At 40.3% G+C, this 12,548-nt stretch overlaps 1 protein-coding gene across 2 annotated transcripts in view; it reads right to left on the bottom strand.

Annotated features, from left to right (window-relative positions):
- The window catches only part of pik3r3b (phosphoinositide-3-kinase, regulatory subunit 3b (gamma)), a 311,005-nt gene that overhangs the window by 40,066 nt on the left and 258,391 nt on the right, over positions 1-12,548 (bottom strand). The gene's annotated exons all lie outside the window — the stretch shown is intronic.

The following is a 12,548-nucleotide window of genomic DNA, read 5'->3' as shown; positions in this document are numbered from 1 at the left end:
TCAGTAGGCATTTAATTCTAATGGGATTTTAAGTGTCTCCTCACTTAGTCTGATTAAGACCTTTTGGTGGAGAGCTGTTGGCCTTTCTGCAGGGTCTTCTTATACAACCTCTCTCTGAATTCAATTTCAGTTTGGTGAAACTTCATTGCCACAAAATATTAAAAAAAAAAAACATCAGTGGCAACCGAACGCAGGACCTAGAAATTTCCATAATATAAGATGGAAATAGTAGTAAGCTACATTGCATGTTTCAAAAGAGGAAACAAACTCTGTTAGTCCAGGGATCCAATTTGAATCATAATCCATGCTAACAGTGGGGTTTTAGGGATGTCAATATTGGTCAGTCCATCACTTTTAGTTCAAAGTAATATGTCTCTACATCTGTTGCATTATCTATCCTCTATCATCCATCTGCAATGAAGACTATGACATGTGACTTAAAGCTTGGGAGAAAGAAAGTAAGGGTACCTTGTTACAAGAAATTTTGTCCAAAAACTAATTTCACAATCTTTTAATGACCAAATACCTGCAAGACATCCCCATCAGCCTCAGCTATCCTTTGTGTTCAGTGCTAATAAGCAAAGGTCTATGGTGAACATGGTGAAAGTTATATCTGCTAAACATAATTTTGACACCTCACAGAGCTTCTTGTGTGGCTGTAGTTTTTGAGCAAGTTGGTACCTTGGTCTCATATTACAACGAAGCTCTAACCAAGGTCCTAAACATTTATAATAATGTACAGCATGAATAACTCATTAAGTGAATAAAAAGGTGTGGGAAAATTAAACGTTCACACTCCTGTGAAATCATATTTTTTTTCTGTTGAAGTTTAGAACATGCTTTAAATAAGTAAAAGGTCTGGAGGTTGTCAAAAGCAGACTGAAACCTGGGAAAGGCCCTGTTTGCTGGAGATGAAGGTATAGACCATGGTGTCATCAGCATCAATATGGAAAGTGGAGTGCTAGGTTGGAAACAAAATCTTTATGTATAGACAAAACAACAGGGGACCTCATATGGATCCTTGTGGGACACCTTTATCAACAATCAGGGAATTTGGTTTGGCACTATCTTAAACAACAGTTGGAACTCTGCTAAAAAGATATGACCCAGGTGTAGGTAAAAACATTAAAAGTTATGGAAAGCAAAAATTTTAACCCTTTGAATCCATTAACGTAATATTACTCTTTCATGTATGAATATAGATTAAGAATGTACCTCATTTTTTGTGAATGTGTTTCAGTGACCCAATTCTTCTGTAGGCTGATTTATAACACTACAGAGGTGACATGGGGTCACCACCTCATCCCTCATTACTATTGGCCAGCTGTTACTTTAGCCCCAGTCATTTACTGTGCCCCCAAGCCAATCAGGCTGACAGGCTACATGTCACCAAGGAGATGGAGCGGATACAGTAAATATCAGAAAATAAGGACCTGTCTACTTGGAAATTCCTCTTCTTTGTTTCATATACTGGTCTTTTGCTTCCTCCCCCTCTCCATGACATACATTCTGTCTCTCTTCTCATGCATCTCTTCCCGCTCTTTGTCTGTACTGTACATGGGGACCAGGCGGACAGCATATTTCACTCCAATCTAGGCCACGCTGTCAGCCACATGTTGTCTACTGAATAATTATAGCCGGGACGTGGGCCGACAGTGACATCCACAAATCCTGAGCACAAATTAAAAAAGATAAATGTAAACCAGAGCACGCACCAGGCAGGGACACATGGGCAGGACTGCTTTATCTGCTCACTCTTGTCCATTAATATTTCACGTCTTCAAAAACCTTGATGGACCATACTAGTGTTTCTGGTATGCTTTAGCCTATTTGTATTATTTACCTTTGTACCCACCATTGTTTAAAGCATGCTGTTGTGTTTTAATATATTTTGCAGGACACTTGAGTCGCAAAAAAAAAGAATTAGCATAGTGTTGTTGTACGAAGTGTCATAGGTGTCACAAGCTGACCCCATTTGACGTCCATGCAGCAAACTGCAGCTGATATTGTGCTGTGTTCAGGGAGGACAAGGTGGAGTTGAAATCCTGTATGGATCAGTATTGTTTTGTAACACTCTAAGCATCCTCAGAGAGTTTTAATGAAGACAGCTTAAACAGTTGAAACTAAACAGAAATGTGTATTTTAAAATTCAGTTTCAAGTAACAGACACAGAGCAATAGACACTGAGTTTGTACAGCATTTAGGCAGACATGTTAAGTCATTAAAGTAATTCCTTTCTGCTCAGGATAAAACCTGCTGCATTTATTTCATTCATTAGAGTGATCATTGTGTGTGCAAGTTCACATCTTCACTTTTACCGTGCGTGTTGTTGCTGAATGTGCTGGTTTAGCTTCTCCTCTTTGGGCAGATTGTGTAATAAGATTAGGGAGGTCAGCTGTAACATGTATTAATCAGGCTTTACATAGAGAGAGCGATTGTGTGTGTGTGTGTGTGTGTGTGTGTGTGTGTGTGCGCGCGCGCGTGCATGTTTGTGTGCACAATCAAATACACTAACACACAGCTTCTTTGTTTTTTTTTTGTTTTTCTGTATGAAACTATTGTTTAGCATTTCATTTGCGAAAATAGTAACCTTTTTCTGATGTTAATCAGTTTGTTCTACCCTTTGTTTGTTTATAACTAGTTATTTTGATTTCAACACATCCTCAAATCTCTGTACTGGATGTGCAGAGTTGAAACTAACATCCATCTTCCCATCTGACTCTGATTAGACAGCTAATACGAAAATGTCCTACAACGTTAGGAGTGTTCCTTTAACACACAGTGTGAATTCCACAACAGTGAGTTTTTGCCTCTCCTGTAAGTTAAGTGAGTTATCAGCTGGTTTTATTTTTCTTTTTTGCCTGAAGCTCTGTTACACACTGTGACGTCCGTTCAGCCCCCCAGAGAACTGACTCAGAGCTCAGAACAAGAAGATGTGTTAATCTAGAGACACATGATTTTAAATTGACTGTGTGTGTGTGTGTGTGTGTGTGTGTGTGTGTGTGTGCGTGTCCAGGGGATCTTATCTGGTTGAGCAGCTGTTTCCTGCTCAAAACCAGTGGGCAGCAATGCCAGACCACTGACTGGCCACAGGGCAGATAGCCTACATCATGTGTGGAGAACAAGTAAAAAAGAAATCGTATGTCAGTGTGTGCGTGTGTGGGAAAATGTGAAGGTTTGTAGCTTCGAATGCAAGCAAAGTGTGTGTGTGTGTGTGTGTGTGTGCTTGTACAATGTGCACTTGTGTGTCCAAAATGATGGATTAGTGGTTGAGGTTTGGAGGATTGGTGGAAATGTAGCATGAAAGCTCTGCCCTGGGGCGGAGACGCTTCTGACAACTGGTGACCAGTGGTGTGTGTGTGTAGGTGTGTGTGTGTGTGTGTGTGCGTGCATTGTGACGTGTATGTGGCTCTTTGAGGCAACATTTGTGCACCCAGATGATCAGCCACATATGACCTTGAAAAACCTGGACTGACTCACACACTCTTAAAAGATAAAGCTGGCTTTATTTTATGTTTGTTTTCAAACCCCATGAAAACACACAACCCAACAATGTGTTAGTCTGTCTGTTGATAATTTCTGTCGTCCTGGCTGTGGCTTTCAGAACCAAGCTCACTGGTTTCTACTGAAAATGTAATTATTTTTAAAAGCTCACAAATATATAGTTAAAATTTCAAAAAAGACCCAGTAATTTCCTAAAACAGCTGCTCACTGTGTTTTTTTTTATCAAGAAAACATGGGGAAATAATGCATTTGTTAGGGACTAATTCCAGTGGCAGATTAATCCACATTTGGTGCTCTAGTGAGAATTTGTGGCAGCAGGGCAGTGTGTGTGGGATTTGAGTTAAATAAACTACAGGGTGTGTTCATGACACAGGACTTGGGTCACATGGCTTGGACTAGAGTCAGACTATATTCACAAATTTCATGATTTTAGACTTGACAAAACCAAATGACTTGCAATGCGACTTGGACTTTTAACACTGATTACTCGTGACTTTACTTGGTCTTCAGGATTTTGACTTGACTATAAGTGATACCTTACCCCAAGCCCAAAGATTAAATAGTATGTTATTTAACAAGTGTGCCACAAATTCATTCATTTTTTTTCTCATTCCTCTATTAACAAATGTCAATGCTATTCATTCTCTGTGAGCTGACACTTAATTCCCAGATCCACTTTGTCTGAAGCAATCTGACAGCATCCAGTTAAGTTGCAGGAGAGAACCATGAATAGTGAATGTTATGTTTCTGAGCACCAGTTGGAATAAATGATACCAAATTATGATTTTATTAATGTACAAAAACTACGCAGTGGTCAACAAAAAACAAATTGCAATATGCAAAACGTGGGTCGGAAATTAAAGACAAAGTTGCAACAACTTCTAACTTCATTCGACATTTAAAATTGCAGAAAGAGTAGTAAGTCTAGGCTATTATTGACATAGTTAGCAAGTGAATGCTTAGCTAGGGTTACTTTAACAGCTAAGTAACCTCTTAACAAACTTGTTTTAATGAATGCAAATTTTAAAAAACATTCAAGATTTTTGTAAATTCAATTTTGGCAGTTGAAGAGCACATTGTGACTTTTTTTGTAAACTCAAACGTCCCAACCCTGGTTCATGGCAATAATGGAACATGTCACCAAATGCAGCAGTGTGGCTCACTGATGTGGTTTTAGTAAGAATGGAGCTCTAGATAAGAAATCTGGCTTTGAATACACGCTTTACTTGCAAGTAGATACATACATTGTTGGTTGGGGTCTGCGTGTGGGATTTGTTGACCAAAGCACATGGAATGTACATACTATTTATATTTGTATATTGATCATCAAGAAAATGTTCTTTTGTAAATAAGTGTATTTGTGCATGAGCCGATGGATGGAGAATTAGTGGGATTCATCATGTATCACTGTGTACAGGTGAGTCAATGCACATTTGACAAATGCCAACTTTCCTGTGCATATGGAAGTTCATGCAGATTTAGAACTTGTTCTACTCACTTGCTAAAATGAGGACTGGTGAACCAGAACCCATTTTTATTCTGTGGAACATTTGATAAAACAGAAGGAAGCAATGGACTTGTTTTAATTGTGTTTATAATCGAACATGCACCTTCCCTTCAACACTTGTTGACTGGAATGTGAACAGCAACCTCAGCCAAGCACACACATGCACATGCACACACTCCATCATGATCATCAACTACCACATGGACTCTGTAAGACAAACTACCCTTTGACAGCAGTGATTGCTGAAGTAAACTGCCACCACACTAATCTGATGAGCTGAGTCACAAAAATGCTGTGTGCACACGCACATGCACATGCACACATACTAATATGACATTAAATTTCCCAGAAGTATAGATCTGAACGTTACCCAGAATAAGCTGCCATGTGTCCTCTCTCTTAACTCTCTTTCCATTGTTTCTGTCCCACAATGTATTTTTGTTCAAATCTATCAAAACACAATCCAATTCCAACGGGTTTATGAGGGGAAACGGAAGATAGTTCAGAGTATTTCCAAACCCTGGGGCTTTAAACTGTTTCATTTAGGTATTTTGTGGATTAAAAAAAACTGAAAAGGCACAAATGCTGTTGCTCTGTCAAACTGCAGCCTTAAGAAGCAGCACGAAGGAGTTATTGCATGATGATTATGATTCCATCAGGTTTAACTTTTTCAAATTAAACTAACTGTTTCTGGTCCATGCATGCTTCATAGGTTCGAACCAGTGTGGCAGGTCTCTTTATGGCACATATCTGATCTTTTCATGGCTGTCTAAACTGGAAGAAACCAGACAGAACCTGATTTTTCCCCATCCAGACAGCCGTGAAGAGATCAGACATGAGCCGCGAAAACGAGTCAAAACTCAGAGCTCAGTCAGAACTCAGTCTAATTAGATTAACGCTGGAGAATGCAGAGTGCCGATCTTATAGTGCTTTAGCGCAAAAATGTTTCTTTGAAAAGTGAAAATGATTCTGTGTAATTATATGTAATTGTCCATTATTACACAACTTTATACAGTGGACTCCTTTCATGGTTTCGGAGTGACATGTTCAACAATCACATGTGGCACATTTGGCCTGTTGATTAGTCATTTTATTCTGCGTGGATAAATCGCTGTGAGAGGGTGTCTACACCCACTCTATTCTAAATTCTTTCTTTTTTTCTTAAGTAGAAACCTACCTCATAAAGGTGTGTGACTGGGAAAGGCATTAAAATCTGTATGCTGACAGACAGATGGGATGCCAGTAGCGTCAATGCACAGCAGAGAGAGATGATAATAATTCAGGCACTGTCTGAAATGCTGCTTCATAAGACCTGTTCACATAGGACAAGTATTACCTGGGGACTTCTAGTAATTTGAAATAATTATAGTATAGTAATAATCATAAATATAATAATAATAACTTAATTTAAACAGCACCTTTTAAAAGAATGTTACAAAGTGCTTTACAATTAATACAATCAGAAGCTAAAAAACATGAATAAGGTATAAAACAGGATAAAATAGTATGAAATGTTCCTGTAAATACCACCAGATAAGAAAAAGCCAAACTAGAGTTTTAAGAAGAGATTTAAAAGAGGTCACTGAGTTTTAGTCAGGGAGTTATACAGCTGTGGGGCCCAGACAGCAAAGGCCTGCTCACCTTAAATGATAAGTCAAGATTTTGGAACCATTTGTAAGGCCTTGCTGGAGGATCTGAAGCAGCGATCAGGCTCATAGGAAGTTAGCAGATCATAACTAATTCTGATATGGAGTCATTCAATTGTAGAGCATTTTTGGACATCCAATTCTTGATTTGAGTGAGGCAGGATATAAAACAAGAAACACTGATGGTGCCAGGCTTTAAAGAGACACATAGCTGTTTATCAGCTGCATAGCAATTAAAGTCTGAACTACATCTATACTTGATTTGCCCCAGGGGTAGTATATGGCAAGTAGGAGGGGATCCAGAGCAGAACCCTGGGGGACCCCACACAGAGATATCAATGAAAGTTTTGAAAGCATTTTAGGTGCAGGAGGCTTATTTTGCTGCACAGCATGGAGACCCATTTGTTATGAGAGCAAGCTTAAACCTATTAGAAGAACGAAATCTCAAAAAGATGATGAGGCGGATGACATACAGGGCAACAAAGGATAAGGAACTTTTCTCTATCTTGATAATATCACTAAATTTGAATAAAATACAGACTTCCCATATCCTTTTGCACAAAACACAGACTTATTTGTTTGTATGTTGGGGTGGGGGGTGTTATTCATGAAGTCCCCTAGTAATACCAGTCCCATGTGAATAGGGCTTTAGTTCATCATTCTTCACATTAATGATTAATTTAAGATAGATTCAAATTCATTAGCAACACACATCATATTATTTTCACTGTAAACCTGTCCTTTTCCCCAAGTCAGGAACAGTTAATTGACAGAACACTGATCTGACAGAAAATCAAGTTATCAACTAATCATTTATTAGTTGATAACTTGTTGGATTTTATATTTTGTTTATGAAAATAAAGAGAGTATCTTTGGGTCTTGGGCTGTTTGTCAGACAAAGCCAGCAGTTGGAACATGTAAATTTGAACTTGACCAAAGAGTTGCTCAATTCATTGAAAAAAAAAAAAAGGTCAGATTACTGGACTTGAGTTAATAAATCTATTTTTCATAACAATGCTACAAGTTTTATTTCTAGTCCAATGAAGAGCACATTGCCACAGCGCCTGTTTGGTTAACTTTAGTTCACTGTTCTCGTAGTTTGGGTTAAAATATCTCTCTCTATATATATTTTGTACATCTCTCTCCATATGTTTGCGTGTGTGTGTGTGTGTTCTCTGTCAGTTCATCTCTCTGTCAGCATGTCACAGGCTCCACTGTGGGAACATCAGCCCCAACATTAATGACAATGATGCGCTGGTGACATCTCTCACTCTGACACTGGCCAGATGCACAAACGCCTGCAACATCAATGAATGACAACCTTATGTGTGTGTGTGTGTGTGTGTGTGTGTGTGTGTGTGTGTGTGTGTGCGTGTGCGTGTGTGTGTGTGTGAGCGTCTCAGATTGACAGAAAGGAAGTCGTCAAAGAGACAGATAGATAGAGAACCGTGGAAACAGAAGAGATACCGATAGGATGAGGAGGAGCAGGAGGGGGGTTAACAAAAAGAAAATGATGATATGGAGATTTGCCATTGAGAACAGAGAAAAAGGGGAAGAGAAAAGAAAAAGAGAGCGACATCTGCTCCGGGTCCATTCAAACCAATGTGACACATGAAGGAGGACGTGTGCCCGGCTGCCTGAATTTATTAAACTAATAGGATTCTCCTCAGTGCCGTCCCAGTGCTCAGTGTACGTTAAACAAACACTGTCAGAGCTGCTCAACAAAAATCCACTCTGCACTCCCAAACTTTGGACTCTTTATCTAAGATTATTCTAATGACTGTTTGCCTTATATACTTCTGAAATGGAAGGAAGTTTATTCACCCACAGTTATCATAAGAAAGTTTTCTTTTTATTATATCGTCAGCGTTATTGAATAAAGTTTAACTTTATTTCAAAGAATTCGTGGTTCTTTTGTTCTTTTATATTAACTTTGAAAAAACAGGTTTTTAGTCAACTAAAACAACAGTGTGTTAAGGGCTCTGTGTGCTTAAAATTAACTAGCTTATATGAAATGTTGCCCCAACCACATAAACAGGCAAAATGTCTCTTGCATGTCCACAGTGGAAGGCCAGCCTGGTCTCACTTCCAGCGTGTAAGAATACAATGCTTGGGATGTGGCCCTCTGTATCAGATATGGACACACAATGCACCCTTTTGCATATGAGATGCACTGGGCTCAACCAAGTCCAATGTAAACCCATCTGTGTCAAATAAAGCACCAAAACATGACGAGAAGGGATGAAATTATGTTGGGAAGTAGAGGCTAAAACCCTGCTTTCCCAACTCTCTGTCTTTTACATTTCATTGTGGTCTCAATGCAATGGAACACATACTGTATGTACAAATGGGGATAATGGTGCACTAATTGCGTTGAACATGGTTGTTCATATGGAAGGACATGTAGTTGTATGAACAATGAAAATAGAGAGCTTGAGAGAGGGACTCATCTCCGCACACCTGGCCAATGAGTGGGTAATGAGTGCGTTTGGGAAAATTACAAAAATGGTTAGAAATAGTAACATATACAAAGGTTGAGATAATATCTTCCAAATAAGTGCCATGTTATCTTTCCAAATCAATGTCCCAATGGTTGGGTACTTTAAGTAAGGTGACAATGCGATGAGATGACATGAGGACATGATGTGACGATGTGTCGTTATGCATGTACGTAACTTAAATAACTCAATGCTGACTTCTGTTTACACACAAGACAAGTCTTCTGGGTTAAAGTCCTGTGTTAGTTTGATCCACCCAACAGCTGGGACCTTCCTCCCTATGCAGACATTGAAGTTCTTTGTAATACATCACCTGACTTCCCCCTTTGCTCCAGTCATATGATGGTGGATGGCCTGCAGTGCATAGGTGACGTGATCATAGCCACATGGTTCACAATTACAAGAGTTGTAATTGTGTAACTGTAATCCCCATTTGTACAATGCATTGTGTCATGACTACAAAGACAAACAAAAGACACTGAACTGGAGGGAGAGTAAGCAGCCAGTAGAAGGCTGTGACAAAAGCCTTTTCACCCCACCTTCGAGGATGAGCATTCAGAACAGGTAGAAACCATTTTGCCTTTAAATGTGGTAGGATGACAGGTCACACAACCCAGTTTGTTTGAAGCGATGAACACTGAGGCCTTGACTGTACCACAATTAAACTAAAATTCTGAACGGGCCTCCAAAACACCTTCGTGAAGGTTAACAAGGAAACCTGGCATAGCGGAAACAACATCAGCCATATCAGATCAGCTTAGCTTAGCTTGGACACAATTCCTGAGATGTGACACTAATTAAATGAGACCTGTCCAACAGACTCCTTCTGCTCACACTGCATCCAGTCACAGCCTTTCCTTCCTGTCCCATCTCTGATTTTATCATCACCGGCTAATTAATTGTCAACAGCATAAAAAGCAACACGCAAATGAAGCTAAACGGCCTATTGTGATGTTGTGGGGATAATTAATGACGAGGAAGGAAAGAAGAAGAAGAGGGGACATTAGCGAACAATGGAAATCTCCGAACGTACACAACACCAGGCGAGAGAGGAGAGAGAACAAAAGCAATAATATACAGAATGAGGTGAGGCGTTGGCTGGGAGGGACAGGGGGAGGCTGGACGGCGAGAGTGTGTGTTTGGGGGGGGACTGGCGAATTGGCTAAGAGGACATGAATGAGAAAAAATGGTGAGGGCTCAGGTATTAATAATTAAGAGTGTGACACAAACACACACACACAGAGTTGGTAAGCCGTGGCACAGATAAAGGATAATGCCCCCTTTCCCTTCACCCCCCCATATTGCTATAACTATATTGGCTTATCGCCTGGACACAGGACACCATTCACCACCACAATATCATCATTATTTACACCCAGATGGAGAGGCCCTATTGTTAGCTGGACCCATGTGTGTGTGTGTTGTAGATAGGGAGGCGGGGGAGAGCGGATGGTGGGGAGGTCGGGGGATGGATGGCGAGGCCATAGATTTATGTCCGCCCGTGTCCTTGACCTTGTGCCCTCGTCGTCCATGGAAGCCTCCTCGGGTCTCTGTGAGGGGGGTGAGGGGTAGTGGGGGGGGGGGTGCCTGGGGAAGCAAGCGTCACCACTAACAATGGGCTGGACAGTGAGAGAGAGAGGTCTGGAGATCACATATGGAGGCTTGAGGTGGGGGGGGGGGGGGGGGGGGGGGGGGGTTAGGTGAGGGTTAAGGTTGGGGTGCAGGGCAGACAGACAGAGTCATGTTCAAAGTAATTGAAGGATCAGCATTGGCATTTTCAATTAGTGTTCTGACCTCAGTGTTCTAGTCTGGACATGTTCTTAGACATAAGAACCCATCTGACAGTAAAGCCTGGATACAATTAAAGCCAGTCCAAGGCAGGTGTGAAGCCAGTAGGCAACCCTTGAAGTCTAAAAAATGTGACATCTGCTGTAGAACCCAACATGTGCACCAGTCTGTGGATATTATTGATAATGTTTGAGGTCATTAGAAATAGGGCTGAGTATCGAACCACAATATTTTATAGTGCTGACCAAAGAGTACTGGAAAGTTTACAACTCAGATTCATACAATACCTCATTTTAATCAAAATGTTGGCAGTCCCCCCCCCCCCCCCCCCCCCCCCCCCCCCCCACCCCCAACTTAATCCATGTCTTGGTCACGCACCTTTTTTTTCACAAAGTCAGCTTGCTTTTCTTTACCTTTCCTTTCTGTCTTTTGGGGAAACACATGACAGTGTACGCTGGTGCTCCATCTGCATAAGCAGTCACTCACTGTTTAGAGACAAATCCTGGTGCAGGTGGACTAAACCATCTTGCACCTCTAAAGGGTGAGACGGGTCTCAGAGAGCTTCCACAGTTTTTTAATACAAAGATCAGTCTATCAACCAATTCAATCAGCCAGTTTTAATTAATTACAGCACTAATTGCTTAAAAAATTCAAACAAAACCAAATTTTATACCAGACTTTCCGAGGGCCTCCCTTCACTGGGGCCCTGGGTAATTGGTACCACTTTTGCCTCACTACTTTCGCCCCTCTGTAGGGATGAACGAATACACCATTATTTGTAATCTGTATTTTTATGTTGTGTAACTGGTGACATTATCTGTTTATTTCAAAACTGGTGTGGCTTAAACAGGAAATGAGCGGGGCCCTAAAAGGAAGTTGTTATTTTAATCCTGAAATGATGTGTTGATCAGAAATTTATTATATATGTTAAAACAATTTACAGAACAATCCCAGGATTGGAATTCAGATCATTTTGATCACAAGAGTAAGAGATTAAACACAGCTACCCAAATGAGGATTTTCCTTTGTCATGACTACGGATATTGACCCATTTACCTGGGTGATATTCCGTACTTGCAAAAATCACATTATCTGTACCAGGTACTAGTTTCATCCAAAATGTGCCAAAATGTATCGTGTATTACTAGCATATTTTTTCCGGCTCCAATCTGTATTTGGAGAGAAACCAAATGGTGAGTGGTTTATATGTATGGCTAATTGTTTTCAGCTTTAGATCATCTCTGAAAAAGGACTGGGATATTTTAAAACATGCCACCTCTGGTGGCAAGAGGAGCTCAGAATATGATTCTACTGATTGAAAGTGAAGACGCAGGAGGGGCTCTCCATTAAAGCACTATTTTATAGTCGGGTAGGTAATCTGTAGTACATAGTAACATATGTCAGTTAGATAAGGACAGGTGCTCAGAGAGCCAAGGCTGCCTAATCATGTCAGTCTGTCATTTTAATAAGAACTGCTTCATCTGCATCTGGATCTTTTCACCCAATCTTATTCAAATCTCTCAAGAAGTTTTATTAAAATAGGACAGAAAACATCCTTGGCAGTGGAAATAACTCCTGCATTTCATTATGGGCTCTTTTGCAACA

This window comes from Epinephelus lanceolatus, chromosome 6 (assembly GCF_041903045.1).
Source record: "Epinephelus lanceolatus isolate andai-2023 chromosome 6, ASM4190304v1, whole genome shotgun sequence".
In the NCBI taxonomy this organism is placed as follows: Eukaryota; Metazoa; Chordata; class Actinopteri; order Perciformes; family Serranidae; genus Epinephelus; species Epinephelus lanceolatus.
Note: the sequence above shows the minus strand (reverse complement) of the source record. Positions and strands in the feature narration are given on the sequence as shown.